The following is a 17,560-nucleotide window of genomic DNA, read 5'->3' as shown; positions in this document are numbered from 1 at the left end:
CCCTAGCACTTATCATCTGAAGATTAAACTCACTTCCTACAATTTAGAGTTTGTCCAATAAGCCTTATTCAGCAAATTATACTGTACAATTTGGGTATTCGAATCCTTGCAGGTTTTGAAACAGTATTTCCACACTTAATGTCATTCATTACAATAGAGGAACAATAGAGAATCAAACAATCTTAATTGATAAATCATTGCAAGTTTGTGCAGACATCTTTCATTTAACTCCCAGACAAATTTATTCTTCTCAGTTGCTGTTGTAAAAGCTTGAACCATTTGGATAGATTGGAATGCATTGTTCAAAATTGTTTTCCCCTAAAGGTTCTTGGTGTCCAGCAAATACCCAAGTAAGTCAATCAAGTAATCAACAATTGCCCAAATACCCATATATAGCTAATCTCCCCAAATTAAAGGATTACTGTTTATCAATATATCAGGTTTGTTCCAGAAAGGTACTTGTATAGAGACAACATTTATATTGTGTTTCTCTACCATGTTAATATTGTGGAGTGGTTTTTTGGTATGTCTCTGAGAATTCAATACACAGCACACATCAAGTGGTAAACATTCAGAGAACACACTCTCAGTCACTAACGTTTGGGTAGAAATATCCAATAGTTTACAATTGCAGTTTACAGCCTATTTCCAATTGTTTTTAATGGAGCCAACCCTTTAGGTTGTTTTGAAATGCATATTAATTTGAGATCACTGAGTTCTTGGAAAAAAAATAGTAAAAATAGTAACAGGCAGCATGCTAAGCTTGCTTTTGGTGTCATAGTCAATGTGATTGATTCAGTAATATCCATAAAAGACCATCTGACCAGCTCTTCCTTCAAAGACCTGTTAAAAGATTCCGTATTCCATTGTAATTATTAAATTACAATGAGAAGATGGCATAAAACATATTTCAGGCCCTCTGGTGCCTACTCAACATTATACATTACATATACATGCTTGATTATCTAAACACAACTTGTTCAAGGGCATAGCTTGTGTATTTCCCCTGTTTACTCTAAATCAGATAAACATATATGTGTATTTACCAACTAGGCCAAGGAGCTCTTTAATTGCCTTCATGGTATTTTAACAGCAACTTACTCTCTGCATGCATTGCCAATTTTGTCCTCATGGTGCCCAATCACAGTGTACTCTACCTCTCTCTGACCTTGCATTGCCATTGAAAGTGGTCTGGGCACTAAATGAATGTGAACAAGCGGTAGAGGGCAGCCTTGTCTCGCTGCTCTCTCAGGTGTATAGAGGGAGGTATGCCATTTGATAGCTGTATTTCGGTTACTAAGAATCATGTCTGAGGGACCAAACCCAAATCAATACAAACTGAAAGCCAAGCATTTTTTCTGGACTTGATCAAAAGCCTGCATGCAATGAGAATGGAGTAGCTAGAGAATTCATGTTCTTTTTAAAATGTAGGATACTGTGGAATTTCCCTACATTTCCTTGCATCTGAGACACAAAAGCAGACTCCAAACACAACAAAGGGTTAAATCACACATATCCCTGGCTGACATTTATTTGTGCAGTGATCCAAATGGGTACATGATCAGACATAATAACCTGAGGCACAAGGTATTTAGACAGTGAGAAGTTATCCAATCTGAGTTAAAAATATTCTGGCTTTCTTCTCCATTTAATTTTTCCCATATATCCACCTGTGCTGTAATTTCAGTTGGGTTAAGTAGTGATATTTTGGCTCTCAGAGACCATGTTATTGCCTTGCAAGATTTATTTATTTTAATGTGAATCATTTGGTTGAAATCATGTCCCATAGTACAAACCATATCTGGAAACTGAATCAGCTGATTTCAATAAAAGATGAACCATCATTATGGCCATATAGTTCATCAATCAGGACTAATCCTTTCCCTAAGATGCAAAAAGATAAATATACCATTTCAATTTATCTATAGCTTATGCATAAGGCTTATGACTTTAAATGATATTGCAACTTCCATATAATAAAAACTGCCCAGTATCCATGTACCAAATCACTGTAACACTCCCTTCTTGGCCATATCTAAAGAACAAAAATAAAATAAAACAGGAGAGTATAATATAAGATGAAGGGAAAACAGTCCTATAAATCATTTAAATAATCTTTGTCCACTGCTTTTCCCAAGCAGTAGCATTTAGTCATTTTCTTGACTCCATGTAAATAGAGGAAAATGGTTAGGGAAAGAAAGAAAGAAAGAAAGAAAGAAAGAAAGAAAGAAAGAAAGAAACAAACAAAGAAAGAAAGAAAGAAAGAAAGAAAGAAAGAAAGAAAGAAAGAAACAAACAAACAAACAAACAAAGAAAGAAAGAAAGAAAGAAAGAAAGAAAGAAAGAAAGAAAGAATGGACACGATCGTAACTTTAAGCTAGAAGTGATCAGTTCTGGTCTGTAGTTTTAATCTAAACTGTTCATTGTTGAAGAGCCTGCTCATAAAGAATAAGCAGAAATTCTTCCCAATAACAATTTCAGGATATGTAACAGTCCTAAACATGGGTTTCTAATCCTCATACTACACTCTGAATGCCAACAGGAACAGTCGATGGAACTTTTCTCAGTTATAAGTTCTTTTTTGGAAAATTTTTAAGCTCAGTTTCGCAATTCTCGTCTTGTAAAATATTCATCAGAGACATTTCAGTGACAGTTTTGTGATAATCTTGTAAAGCCAGGTGCTGATGCTATCACATTTGTTCAGTGCTGTAATCACTTGAGACTCTCCCTGCAGTGGCTGTCAGTGCCTCTGACAGTGGCCTTGTAAGTACAGTTTGCTGCTTTCAGATCCTGTCATCAGGTCAGTGCTGTTTTAATGTCACTTAGTGAAGTAGTAAAGATAGACAGTGATGGAATATTTGACTCACACACTAGAGAGAGAGGGCTATAGACCACAGGCACAAAGAAAACTGCAAGTGATGAAAATGAAAGAGAAAATAAAAGTTTATTTGATTTCTTTTCTCTTTTATATGATGCTCTGAGGCCCCACTACAAAAACACAAGGTTTGAGGGTAGCAGTTCTGCTGGAAAATTCAAAATCATCAGGATGAAACTAAACACACCAACACAATATAACCAGCCTCATTTAGTGACCATGCTCCTTCATAACAAGCAACAACTCAACAACCCCTACATCTCTACTTCTGTTGTATGAAGTAAGTGGAGGAGAATGGAACCAGTCAAAGGCTTCTGGCCTTCTATAGACTTGAAAATTTATGAGGAAGAATGGGATGTGGTTAATTGCATATTTGTCAAAATAAATTGACCTTCATTAAGGCAATGAAAAAATTACCAGACACACAGATTGGTTGCAACTGCCAGAGTAGCCAAATAGTGGAAGATATGACATGCAATTTGAGAAATAAGAGAAAGGGCAGAGAAATAATCTCTCGTCAACAACAAAAATATAGTCAACAACAAAACATTGCTGAAGGCCAACCAAATTCTTCCTGTTCCTTTCTGTAATGCTGGGGGACCTTTGTTTTCTTTAATGTTTAGTCACAGTACCCATCACTGGCAAGCTGTAAATACAAACAAGATTGATCAGAGATAGGTGCAACATAGAAATTATAGTCATAAATGCAGCTTTGTATAAACCTATTATTGAGAGGTATTCTTGAGAACAAGATTGTACAGTAAATATACTCTGAAGAGCAGCAATCTCAAGTGTGCTTTTTGCATACCAACATGAAATTCTTTTTAGCTTGATGATTGTAATTTTATACAGCTTCCATTGTTCATAAACTCTTAATATTACTTTGAATTCCTGGAACAGACTGTAGAGAATTTTCCATTTTAATTTTCTCAGAAATGAATGTAATAGGGAAAAAAAGCGAAGTTTCATTCATTCACATCTTTTATCAGTACACACATATTACATAGTGGCTTCTTGTTTGAACAGCATGTACATCCATGAGTGGCAAGAATAGCTGTTTTATTTGTACATTAGGTCATTTGCCAATAACTGCAGTACAGGAGAGAAAGTCAGGTTAGTTTTACAATGCAATGTGTTTGACGAGCATGAATCCTCTTTTTTCCCAACATTACTGGACTCTTATGAAAGCTATTATCTGGAAATCACATTCCTTGCAGGAAACTGATTTATTTTTTTGCTTTTGCACATTTGTGCTTTATTTGTATGCTTTGCTATCAAAACAGATCTCTTAAGCATTTAGATGTTAACGCAGATCAGAAATGTTTCATACTGAACACTAGAATTTAGATGAAAATGATATTATCACATTGCATTCATGCTTTTTTTTCAGTTCTTTAGCTCTCTAGCCAATATAATGAGAATGTAAGGAGAAAAAAATGGGACGTTATACTCTTATTGTGTAATCTCCAACAGCGAAGCATTTTATTTTGTCAGCATCATTCTTGATTTACAAATGTGTGTGTACTATTTTAAAACCAGATCAGCATTTATGTATTATATAGGTGATTATTCTTTGGTTGTGGAGTGTGGACAGGCACTGTTTGAGAGCTTCAAGCTTGCACATGTTTGTATGATATTAGGATGAGTGCAATTCGTCAAAGAAAGTGTATGCAAGCTGGCATAATCCCTTTATGAATCCCAGTTGTCTTCATGCATATATAATGACTATAGTTTTGACTGTACAATCAAATTTAGAGGATGAATTATGGTAATGTTACTCAATGAGGCCCTAGAAGCACCGACACCATTGAGAACAATTTACACTGAGTTAACAAAATTATTTCTGGTTACAACAGAAATGATTTTAAGTTTGATTAAGGATAATAACTGTGTGGTTTCCTCATGTTCTCACTTGTCACTTTTCAGTCTTAATCACCCAGTGCATATAGCATGAGCACAGACTAGATGACAAATCTTATTAGAATATTTCACACATTTTGAATCTCATTAATAAGTTTCCTAAAATTAGAAAAGAAAATCCACCTTGTACAGAGACACAGTGTTTTGCCATCACGACTCAAATACTCCTTACAGTGTTCAAGAGGCTCCTGATGAGCGTCTGTGTAATGGAATCAGTTGAGCTGGATTAGAGTTGGATCAAGGACCTGTGTGCACTGTGGTGCCACAAGAGGACACTAGCTTGTTCCTACATAAAAATGCTTTCAACACTTCACATCAGGACATACTTTTATTCAAGTTTTAAAATGAGTAATAAATATTTTCAAGTGTCACTTTCTTTTATATCATTCAGGGAGCTATTCAATTATTGAGAGATTTTTTGAATTATGCAATATTATTTATTTCACTGAAATTGGCTGTGAACCTGCAGTTCAGATTCATGTACCAAACAAACCTCACCTTGTCTTTTATGTAAACTGTGGTGTGTAGGTGTCAGTTGGTTACAAATCACATCTGATCTGATCTATCTGATTTTTGTTCAAACAATTATGTAACAAACCAATATTTCCCTTCAGTATAATATGAAATTGTGAAAAAAAGAGTCACACTAGAGGATCATTTCATGACCAAGAAACCCAGTTTGTCAAATGAATCAGTTCCCACAGATAACTGTTACGCCTCCAGTGAAATAATTACATTCTCTCTACTGGCATTAACCACCAGTGCACCCTGAAAGATAAGTGAATTGCTTGTTCAAAAGATTACCCAACCATAGCATCCGCCGAAAAAAAAAAAAAAAAGCAACAATAATTGTTTGTGCAGAATCTCACAGTTTTCAGCAAGAATTAAAACATTTCTCTGTATGGAATGATAGCGAAGGCTGCATCAGAAAACCATGAATTTGAGGAGCAAAGTTAAATTAAATTTTAATTCTAAGAAGTAGACTCTATGTAAACCATTATTGTGCTGTCCTTTTTAAGATGGAAACACTCAAAAAATCCACATCTCTAACCCTATGAATTGAACTGGGTGGAAGAGAATGCAACCAATCAATGGTTTCTGGCCTTCTATAGCCTTGACAAAACATGAGGAAAAGTGCGATGTGGCTAATTGCATTTTTGCCTAAATAAACCAACCTTCATTACTGTGATGATACAACTACCAGACACACAGATACAGAAATTATCTTTAGGTTGAATAGCCAGGCTGGCCATTTGCACTTTAATTTAAAAAAAAGGCTTAGTTACGACTGCCAGAGTGGTCAAATGGTGGCAAAGAGGGCTCAGTACATGCAAATCAACAGGATAATGTGCACTTCTGCATGCTCTGCTTGGCTTTGGTGACCAGTATTTCATTTCTTAGCCCTTCCACTTACCTGAACAACACAGCTGTCATTGTCTGTGCACTTAGCAAAATGCCAGTGAGACAAATTGCGTAAGGAGCTGAATAAAGAAATAAGAGTAGACGATCATCACAAGCAAAGCTGTATAAAGGAAAAAGCTCTGTGTACATCCGAGTGCTCTGGCTCTACAGAGCAGGACCACAGAGAAACACTGTCAAGTGTTTGACATGAAGGAATGGTTAGGTGTTTATCCAAAATCTAGAAACTACAGCATTGACAAACGTGTTTTGACAATTAGAAGACCTCCATGCTAAGTTCTAGCTCTTGCATATAGTTTTCGTAGGGAAAGTTTGTCCTTCTCTGACCCTGCCTGCCATGCCTCACTACCCTCAGAGATCACTGAGCTGTGGACAAGAGTCCAGTTAGATCAGAGATTAGATAAAAGGGATGTGAGGTGACTCCTGCTCATTGCCCACTTGCTGTTGCCTCACTTGTCTTTCTGTCTCTACTGGATTTGCTTGCAGTCTCATGCTGCACTCATTCGCTCTTGACCTTTCGTGCAGTCAGAGAAACGGAAATGGACAGTGGTCGTGGGGTAAGGCTCAGAGGCTTGTACAGAAGAGGCAGGGTGATGCCACATAGAGATGTGTGAAAGTGTAATATTGTCATTGTTGGCCTTACAGTGCCCACATGCCCAGCTGCCAATTGTCTATTAATGAAAGGTCAAATAAAGGCCTGGTATGACAGTCAACAAATGTCAGGCAGACAGTGACTGAATTACACTATTTTTAAGTTTGATTGATCATCCCTTAAATCAGCATTGTAATTTATAGTAATTAGTCTGTTACTGTCACCAGGAAATACCACTACTACTAAATACAGTAAGAAACAGCAATAGTGTCATGCCCTGGTTCTCTCCCCCTCTGCTGGTCATTGTTAGTGTGGTGAGGGGCAATAAGGGGAGAATGGGAAAAAGACCGACACCACCCCCTGGAGACTTACAGCCCAGGAAATACCATTCAAGGAACCTTGAGAATTGTTTTGGAAATTAAAGCACACTCATTACTGATGCAAGACAGAGTCGTGTTCAAAATAAAATCAATTTTATTGAAAATCAAATTGATCAAAAAAGGCAGGACTGGAGCTGCTGGGGAAGAGAACCAAAATAACCCAAGACAGAAACCTAAGAATGAGTGAGATAAAAGCAACACTTTCAAATTAAACTAGAAAGGCCTTTACAAAAGCTAAAAACAGTAATTAAACCATAAATATCAAATGCCAGCCCAACAGAAACTAAAATCTAAACTGGAACTGAGGCCACTTGTTGAGAGGCAGACTACAATGAGGAGTGCTACCCTTACCTTAGGTGCAACATCGCAATCCTCACTGCAAAGAGAATAGTGCAATCTACCTTTGTGTCCCGGTGCTCCTACACTCACGCATCGGATGAAGGGACCCCCTCCACAGGTGCCTAGCTCCCTAAACAATATGGCACTGTTCACTAAAAGGGAAAAAAGATCTAATACAAAAAGATTAAAATAATAACCCAGTTGGTTTAGCAAATAAAAACAGGAATAGCAACCCAAACGCTAACGCTAACAAAATAAAGGACAAAGTAGCGGTGCAACCAATGGCAGTGGCAATAGCAATGGCTACAGAGCAATGACCACAGAGCACTGGCTAAAGAGCAAGGGGTAAAGAGCAAGGGCTACAGCAAAACAAAGGCAAAACAATGGCAACACAAGAGCAAAACAAGAACAAAAACATTAGGTTTGTTTATACATTTCCTGGTTTCTTAGTTAACATTGTTAGTCGATCATTAGTTACCTGTGTTTGTTAATCTAATTCTGTTCTGTTTTTGTATAAATACTATTGATACTATACTAATATTATACAATAGTATTGAATTGTGTGTAAATTTGTTATGTATAGCCAAAGTCTGTAAGTTCTAAGACTATCCATCCAGTTCTAGTAGCCATCGTAATACATTTAGCCTTCAGCAAGTTGTGATTTGATGCATGGCCTCTGCCCCTTCATCAACCTGCAATCCCACTTATCCTCACAAAGGAAGGTGCATTTTCTGAAGAGTTCACAGCTGATTCATCATGTTAAGATCATCAAATGAAGGAGACACAACAGTCTGTGCTTTGTGCGTCAGCAGAGCCGACAAGAGAGGGACTGACTCTAGGCTGCCTGCCATGAGACCAAACAGACTGTAGCAGCTTTGAGAAAACCAGAAATGATCAGACACAGAGAGAGAGAGAGAGAGAGAGAGAGAGAGAGAGTGAGAGAGAGAGAGAGAGAGAGAGAGAGAAGGAAAGAAATAAAGAAATACACACTTTTTCTCAGTGTTACTCTCTATCTGTTGAAAATATTAAACAATAAACTGCACAACCTATTTATTCACTTGAACAGTTTCTCCTCACTACTGACAGATTATGAAACCTAATCTTACTCTGTACATCCAAATTAAAAGAAATGTGGTGGTTCATTCAGATATCACTGAGACACCTGAATTACTACTATGTGTACACACTGACACAATGACACAATGTACATAACATTTTGATTTTTTTCTTTTCGTTTGTTTGGATTGCACTAATTTTTAAATTCAACTTTATTTCTATTTTATAAATCACTTATTTTGCTTCCAAGGCATTTATGAAGAAAAATATTTATGAATAACTTATTCTGGTAAATTTCTGTCATATAATGGAACAAAAAATATATACAAACCTTCATTTTCACAGCCTAGTATCCCTACATTATTAAAATGACTACATCAATTCAAGCAGTTTCAGAGAGCTAAGACAGTACTGTGTAAGTGGACCACAGGCCTCTTCACAGTTCACTTCAGAATTTCCTGATTGTTCAGTCCAATTTCTCCACACCATCAAACCATAATTCACTGTCAGACAACAACATGAGTCGCATTTATGTGAAATGCTTGATTAGAATCAGTGCACAATGACTAATTTCTCAGAAATAATTAAGCTAACACTGAGCTAAAACTTGTCAGTTCCAGAATCAGTGAAAGATAACACCAAATTATTTTCTGTAAATTGTTCACAGACAGCATGTACCTAGAGGCTAATCACATGTGGTGGGCTTAACTGACCAGGACACATGGTTTTAATGACACCAGCACCTTTTCATAATTTCTAAACATATTGTTGCATCAGCCTCAGTGGATTTCAATTGCTGTTTTTGTTGCTGTTTCTTTCTCTCTCTGATTTTTTAAAGCACCACCCAGTAAAACATTTTGGACACCACCCATTCTGTATTTTGGGGATTTTGTCAAGTGTCATGTTCTCTGGCCTCTAAATTTGACCACTGGCTCCTCCAGCTATCAAGCTTGAACAGTCAGATGACTGAGGAACCATTCATCTACAATTGGCATGTCCTGAGATTTTAAGGTCAAAGAATATAAAGTGATACTCATCAGTAAGGGAAAGAATCGGGCCAGTCTAACTCACGAGGTTGTCCCAAATGGCATACAGAGAATTTTTTGAACAAATGTCATTACCAAACGCCTGAATTTCTCTCTATTTTCCCAATGTTCAGTCCAGTATTGCAGGATATCAGATTATTACAATGTGTGAAGTGGCATCATACCTGAAATCACAAATAAGCCTGCTCACCACTTTCTTCTCTGGTAACATTACTCATTATCAGAGCATGTAAAGAAACTGCAACCTTTTGTAAATTTGTCCAGTGATCTTAAGCAACACTTTCAGCAAGGTGTCATTGCAGATCATGACAGAGTGTCAGATGGCACTATACTTGAAAACACAATTAGGGCCCTCTCTATTCTCTCTTATTTGTTGGCATCATTCATTTACAGTTCATGTAATCAAATTGTGTCTATGCTGACTGTATAAAAGTTTCTGTTGCAGAAAGCTAGAATCTGGACATTAGCAGTCATGGCATATCAGAAAACACAATTGACGGTGCTAAAAACGGTTGCACTTTAGCAGTTATTTTCATTCAATTTCAACATTTTTATAATCGTGCTCTATAGCTGTAGCTTATTCGTGTAAGTTCCAATAGCAGCATTATTTGCCGTCCTTTTTTTGCATTTTGTTCTTTCATACACAATCCCTCTTAAAGGACCTCAAACGGACCCTGGTCATAACTAATGCAAATTCATTGTGATGAAGATTTAATGAGAGAAAACAGATAAACTGGATATCTGCAGAAGTGTCTGCTAGATGACGCTTGACTGCTCATAGGGCCCATTCCAAGACACCTCCACCTCCAAAAGCAGATAGAGCAGCTTTTTGAACATGCAAATGTGTTTAGTAAACACAGACACTTTGCTTCAAGTGGTATAATACAGTACAGGCAATTTACATGTGTAATAAATTGTAAATAAGGCAAAACTGAAAAGAAACAGAGATACAATGGCCTTAAGTGGAACCTACCTCATTTGAATCAGAATGAACAGGCTATACATGTCATGAAAGCTTACCAAAGAGAAGTTCAGCTCAAGCCTTATAGGTTAAAAAAGGAAATTTAATACAAATTTGTCAGTTTGTATAGATTTCTGTTATTTAATCTGTCTAGTGGTTGATTAGTAGGTTTCTTTCTTTCTTTCTTTCTTTCTTTCTTTCTTTCTTTCTTTCTTTCTCTCTATCGTATTGAAAAAACGTATTGATTAAAGAGGGATTTGCTTTGAAAATCTTAAATTACACATACAAGCATTTGCTGTTATATTTTAAAGCCAGGATTGATGTGATATTAAATAACAGCCTTCTGGATACGAGGAATAAAGGCTGATTTAGACTTATGCATAGGCTCTGTGATCATGTTGCAGTTAGAGCTAATAAATGTTGAACAACAGTTACTTTTACTGAAATTACTGCAATGCAGTAACTCTTTTTAGGAGGCAAATGTACTTGTCCAGCCAGTTCTTCCAACTGTTTGTACATCCCGTGAAGTCCGAACCAATGTTTGCGGAAATCTTTCCATGAATTTTCTGCCATCTGGCAGTCTTTGTAATCTGGCAAAGAAGAGTCATAGAAATGTACATACAGTATTTATGGACTTTTTCAATGAACCTCTCCTCAATTTGGTCCAATCACAACTGTTGTGTGCTCCGTCGCTGTGCGCCGCCATGACACTGAGTTACCTGGGGAGGTGCACCTCAGGTTACGGCATAGGCTACGGTGTAGTGTTCGCGGCTACGCAGAACCTACACCGTACCCACGGTGTAGATTCGACACAGAAGTATGTGTGTATGTGTGGGCATGTGTGTATGTGTGGTGCGTGTATTTGTGTGTGTGTGTGTGTATGTCAAGAGGGGTTACAAGGAATAAAAACAGTTGACATAGTGACAGCTTGGCACCTGCATTAGCAAACAGAAAAGACAAGGGTAACCTGGAAACCACTGTATTAAATGGTCACCACAGTATTTTGTGTTCTTTCATGGCCCTGGGATCCTGACCTATCAGTGGGTCCTCTCCTCTTCAAGATCGTTGCTTTATATTATGCACCCCTGGACATCTGAAGCTCGTTTCCTCAGCTGAGGGGATTAGACTGTCAGTGTAGTTCACACACAATTGACATTTTTAAGTAGGTCAGGTGACACAACAGAGTTCACACTGAAATTTAATGTGGTTATGAAGGGATTGAAAATTATATTGAAAGCTGTAGTTCCAAAAGCAAAAGAAACAACTCTTAGTGCCTTGATTGTATTTATCAGTATAAGACATGAGCAGGCATTTTCATCAAGGACAGTTTATCACCAGTTTGCCAAGAGGATGCAAAAGGCACCGAGATGGTTACTATGGATAGGTTGCAGTGCGCAAACCACTTGTGATATTAAATTGCACATTTGTGATTAAAGCAATGCAAGGAAAACAAACAGTGGTCAACTAAGCAGTAGAAAAAATATATATGTCCATTTCTCAACAAGCAAATAAGTATGTGCACAGTGCAGGAAAAAAGAAATCTAGAGGACTGCAGGTTTGATGGGTAGAAGGAGTTCTATTATCATTTAAGGTGCATTTTCACAGCATGATTTAAGTGCCCCAGTCCCATCAGAGGGGCTATTTGGGTGGCTTGTGGCAGCCCAGCACCGAACATGAAGACATTTTATGCTAATATTTCCTACAAAATGAATGCAAAAAATGACTAAGAATTCTAAAGAAATATGCCTGGGGCGAAAAAGCCCATTCACTTCATTGAAAAAGGATGCAAGAGAGAGAGAACATATTCATCACTTGCCTTTGATGAAAATACTGATACCTAATTGACTACCTTATCGTCTGTCAACAAAATCAGAACTCGTCACCATAACGCTTGTATGTACCATCCAGAATGCAGGAGACATCACCATTTGATGAAGTTCAAAATCAGTGAATTTACAATTTACAATTTAGTTATTTGGCAGACGCTTTTTACCAAAGCGACTTACAATCAGTGGATCGGTCGGATTTCTAATACCTCGTGAGCAGAGATCACAATAAAACTGAGCATCAAATTGCCCCTTCGCATTGCGCCCCTGGAATACTTTGACAAACACAGATACAAGACAAAGGGTTTTTTTGGGGGGGGGTTTTTTAGGAAAGGGAGGTTAGGCAGTGGGGGATAGGTGTGTTCTAAAGAGGTGGGTTTTCAGTTTCCTGCGGAAGATGGTAAGAGATTCCGCAGTCTTGACTGCATGGGGGAGGTCGTTCCACCACCTCGGGGAAATGGCGGAGAAGAGGCGTGGTCGGGAGGAGCAGCTGCCGGGTTCCCGGAGTGAGGGGACCATCAGTTGACCAGAGGTCGTAGAGCGGAGGGTCCTAGTTGGGGTGTACGGAGTTATAAGAGACCGAAGGTATGATGGGGCGGAGCCTCTTGTGGCCTGGTAGGCCAGCACCAGTGTCTTGAACTGGATGCGGGCTGCTACCGGAAGCCAGTGGAGCGCAGTAAGCAGTGGAGTGACATGAGAGTGCTTAGGGAGGTTGAATACCAGGCGTGCAGCGGCGTTCTGCACAAGCTGGAGCGGCCTAATGGCGCAGGCCGGCAAGCCAGCCAGTAGAACGTTGCAGTAGTCCAGGCGGGAGATGACAAGCGCTTGGACCAGGAGCTGGGTCGCCTGTTGTGTGAGGAATGGGTGGATTCTCCTGATGTTGTATAGGGAGAATCTGCAGGATCGAGTGACTGCAGGGATGTGACCGGAGTAGGTCAGCTGGTTGTCGAGGGTTACGCCAAGGTTTTTGGCTGCTGTGGTGGGGAACACCACAGATCCCTCGATGGTGATTGCAGTGTCGATCGCTGGGGAGTTCTTAGCAGGAAAAAACAGGAGCTCCGTTTCCTCCGGGTTGAGTTTGAGATGGTTAGCAGACATCCAGGAGGCAATGTCAGCTAGGCAGGCTGCGATGCGAGGTTGAACCTGGGAGTCAGAGGGGGGGAAGGAGAAGAACAGCTGTGTGTCATCAGCATAGCAGTGGTAAGAGAGGCCATGGGTGGAGATAACTTGACCGAGTGATCTGATGTAGAGAGAGAAGAGGAGTGGACCAAGTACCGAACCTTGTGGGACACCCGTGTGTGAAGGGCGGGTGGAGGAGACCGATTCCCTCCAAGAGACCTGGTAGGAACGGTCAGACAGATAGGACTTGAACCATGCGAGTGCAGAACCCGCAAAGCCCAGCCCAGCAAGGGATGAGAGGAGGATCTGGTGGTTGACCGTGTCGAATGCTGCGGAGAGGTCTAGGAGTATGAGGACAGAGCTGAGAGACTTCGCTCTGGCCAAGTGGAGCTTCTCCGTGACAGCAAGGAGGGCCGTCTCGGTGGAGTGGCCGGCTTTGAATCCGGATTGATTCTGATCCAGGAGATTGTGCTGCAGAAGATATGGTGAGAGTTGGTTATATACTGCACGTTCCAAGGTTTTGGAGAGAAACGGTAGGAGAGAGACTGGACGGTAGCTACTGACATCAGCAGGGTCTAGGGTGGGCTTCTTGAGCAGTGGCTTGACCCGTGCTCTCTTCAGGGCAGAAGGAACCATGCCAGTAGATAGGGAGCTGTTGATCAAGGACGAGATGAAGGGCAGAATGTCGTCCGAGATGGCCTGAAAGAGAGAGGAGGGGATGGGATCTAGAGGACAGGTAGTGGGACGATGGGATTTGATGAGTAAGAGAGCTTCAGCATCAGATCAGGGGAGAAGGAGGAGAAGATAGTGGGGGGGGGGGGGGGTGCAGGATCCAAGGTGGGAGGGGAAGGGGGGAAGGAGTCGCAGATGTCATTGATCTTCTTCTCGAAGAAGGAGACAAAGTCATCAGCAGTTAGGGATGAGGGAGGAGGAGGAGGAGGAGGAGAGAGGAGGGAGGAGAAGGTGGAGAAGAGTTTGCAGGTGTTGGAGGAGGCAGAGTTGATCCTAGAGTGGAAAAAGGCAGATTTGGCAGCGGACAGGGTAGAGGAGAAAGAAGAAAGAAGAGAGTGGTAGTGGGATAGGTCGTTGGAGGATCTCGATTTCCGCCATCTCCGTTCAGCCGCACGAAGTTTGGTTCTGTCAGCACGGATACTATCAGTCAACCAGGGACTGGGAGCGGAGAGGCGATATTCCACAGCACATAAAGCAACAGCCTCAAAAAGGCTTACAGAACCTGCATCTCTTGCATCTTCAGCCCCAAGAGATGCAAGAGATGCAGAGTCCAGAGCAATAATTTACCATGTATTGTCAACCAGTCTCTTAACAGCACCCTGAACACCATTAGCGATATGGCAAAGCTGAACTCTACAGTAAACAAGGTCACCTTCCATGAGTATCTCTGGCGAATCTTCCAGAGCGAGGAGTGGTTTTTGCCGCCTCTGAAACAATAGGCCTCATCCAAAGGTATTGCCAACACTTTGTTTGATGACAGCTCTCCTGAGACTGAAGAGCTCCTTGAAGTCAAACACAAAGCTTACATCACATGTCTTATGAAACTTCATCCAATTTCTCTCATTTCTCAATAACAAAAATAAAAGGAACTGCACACATTAATCTATGTGGTGTATTTTAGTCGATTCCTTGATAACTGCAACTGCATTAATTCATTTTCATCAATGATTTCAGAGGGCAGTCTGTATTATTTGATCTTTTCAGTGTTTTACTCAGTTTTTTTCTCCTTGGAAAGATCCAAAAACAAATGTGTTACACGGAACATTTGTGGCAGCTCAGGGAAGCCCATGGAATCCAAACAATTCACCAGTAAATCCAATGTATGTAATAATAATATGAATTTTATAAATCAGTGAAAACTCTGTGCAGGAAATAGAACATTACACTGATATGATCTGCAGATCATTCCATATTATTCAAGGGGAAACAGCAAATCCTTACTGTTCGTGAACACTTTGACACCCTACTCATCAAGAGAAATCCCCTTGACTGATACCTGTCAGTAGTGCTTTCACTTGATGAACCCCAAAAGTGAGATCCTTACAGCACTGAGAATCCTCAGGAGTTTCTGGTTCTAAAACAATTCCAGCTGAACCTTAAGAAAGTGTGACTATCTTATCATATAAGCTCAACAAATTCCTTCTAAAATTCTGGTCTAATGATACCATCTCTCAAAAGTTTAGGAACAACAGTATAGAGTGCAGCTACAATCAACAAAAGGAAAGATAAATTCAGATGCAGTGACAGCCCTGGTCTCCAACTAATGTCTTTGTCTGGCAAGGTGCCAGTGCTGGTCATGCAGTTCTACTTTACATCTCACATCAGTGGGGGAATCCTTTGAGAGGACAAAAAATGTGGATTCAGCATTTTGAAGACCAAGGTACTTCCAGTGATCTTTATTCAGCCAGTAAAAGAGAAGTTTAGATAGCAACAATCGGAGTTTCACAATGGAATGTTATGTTATTGGAAATAGAATACAATCCCGCAGCCTGTGAAAAAGGATGAAACAGAGATCTGTACTGGCATTAAACTTGTTATTGACAGCAGTCACAATCCTGAAACACTACAGTTCCTTTCTTTATTGGGAATTTTACGTCTAACACTTACAATCCCTCACCGAAACCACAGTGATTAAAATCTAAAAAGCATAATACACTCACAACTGTTCCCTGTTGGAAAGTAGCCCAGAAGCTATGCAACACATACTGTACTTGATGATACAAACTTGTACTGTACCTCTGAACTTTTGGTAAGCATTAGCAAAACAAAGATCAGTGTCTAAGCAAGTCCCTTCCCAGCCCTGCTGAGCTCTACACCTGAGCTGTACTGGTACTCCCTTAAAGACCATGCAAAGCTTCTGTTAATTTAGTGGCATCCTAACTCCGACCTGCCTCTTTGACAATGACAGCCAAGCTCATGTTTTATCTGGCTTCATCTTTCTTTTTTTGGGGGGGGGGGTAAACTCTTACATTAGCTAAACCGGGTGACTTAATTTAAGGTTGCAGTCTACCAAGTGCTCTGTATGCCAGCAGTCTTTTACATCTCTGAAACCTGAATGACTTATTGCTTGCACATGAGTAGTATCCAGTGGATTCTTGTCAGCTGTTTGAAGTTCTCTGAAAATTAACCTTATCTGATACAATACCAAATTATTATGGCGTGTCTTAAAAGTCAATTTAATCTAAGCAATTGCACAGGTAATTTTTGAGAGAGTTTAAAGAGACTTAGATGGGAAATGCCCTGCCCCTTTTCAGTGCTCAGAGCGTAACTGCAAACCAGTCTCAATGAGTGATATCATTCCTTTAGCAAGGCCATGGTAGAGATCTTTATCTTGAAGCCATCATGTCTTGCTATTTGTGAGCATGAAATGCAATTATTATGGTCACAGATGATGTGTGCTTTTAATTGTGACTGTGTAAATTCCACCACAATTACCCTTTCCCCTAATCACACAACCTGTAGCCAAGCTGTAACTGCATAAGTAGACACTGAAGTATAGCAAGGATGCATTGTCAAAAGCTGGTTGAATTGGAATGTGAGCATTCTTGTGTCATAGAAATCTGTCACAGAAAGAGTCAAAGCTGTTGTAGAGAAACCAAACCAAAGTGAACAGATTGCTTTTCACTTAGAGATGTTCACTGAGCCATGGTGATTTGATGGCTGTGAAATTCATTTGCTGCAGGGTGTCTGTATTAGTGCGGGTGATAGATTCTCAGGTCTGAACTTGGAACAACAGTCATTCATCCTTTAGAGAGCACCATGATGAAGTCAAAACATTTTGCTCTGTGTACTTGATATCAAATACTTACAGGTTATTGAAGATTTCCTAATTCATAATTTAGTAGAAAACAGAAGTACCTGGATCTGAGAACAAATCTGGAAAAGCAAAACTCCAGTGTAAAATGGACAAACAATTTAGGTTGTAGAACTGGATACAAATTGGTATTATAGGAAAACATTTTGAAAACAGTTTGGCTGTTTGACATTGAAAATGATGTTGAAATGCTGTTCAAAA

Source organism: Chanos chanos, chromosome 4 (assembly GCF_902362185.1).
Source record: "Chanos chanos chromosome 4, fChaCha1.1, whole genome shotgun sequence".
NCBI classification, from domain to species: domain Eukaryota; kingdom Metazoa; phylum Chordata; class Actinopteri; order Gonorynchiformes; family Chanidae; genus Chanos; species Chanos chanos.
Note: the sequence above shows the minus strand (reverse complement) of the source record.